This window comes from Poecilia latipinna, unplaced genomic scaffold (assembly GCF_001443285.1).
Source record: "Poecilia latipinna isolate Pla-1442-1.1 unplaced genomic scaffold, P_latipinna-1.0 Scaffold2932, whole genome shotgun sequence".
Taxonomy (NCBI): domain Eukaryota; kingdom Metazoa; phylum Chordata; class Actinopteri; order Cyprinodontiformes; family Poeciliidae; genus Poecilia; species Poecilia latipinna.
This window is the reverse complement of record NW_015115548.1, coordinates 124,219-124,916: the sequence shown is the minus strand read 5'-3', so window position 1 is coordinate 124,916 and position 698 is coordinate 124,219.

The window sequence follows — 698 nt, the reverse complement described above, 5'->3', positions numbered from 1 at the left end:
CTAAAATTATTTGTAATTATTTGTTGTTTTTTTGTTGGATATTTTTTGTACAACATAATAAGCCCTCCGGTCACCTTGTTACCTTTGACCTTTTGCCCGTGACGCAGTTGCCTCTCGTGCAGTGAGATAAGGCGGCTAACTGGAGCTCAACGTAGCGAACGTTCCAGATTACAGAACAGTTTTTGGTGAATTAAAAAACCGTTTTTGGTGAATAAAGTGGAGTAGACTTGCTACTTGTCAGATAACGGAAAACGTTGAAGTATCGTTCGTTTCTGCTTCAGCACGGAGTAGCGGTTTAAGCAGAGAGGTAATGGAATACAACAGACACTGACAGGCCTCTGCGTCTGCCTTTCTCTGAAGAACTACTGAGGGGAGGAGAAACTGTTCTGATCTATCGATTCGGTATTTTCATCATACAGACATTAGGCTGTTGTTGTTGTGCTATTAGCTAGCTGCTAGCTAACGACTTTGCTAGCAAAGCTAGATAACAAAAAAGCTTCTCCCCTGTGTACGAGGCACATCGCCCGTCCAAAACTTATCATCTCCATAATGGATATATGTCAGATCTTCTAATTTCCTTTGCTGCATAATGTACGTCGCATTTATTCTAGCTTTAGGTAAACATAGCACTTAAATAAAAGTCCAATAAGGATATTCATTTAGAATTAAAAATAACACACCCTGAATTACCATGACAG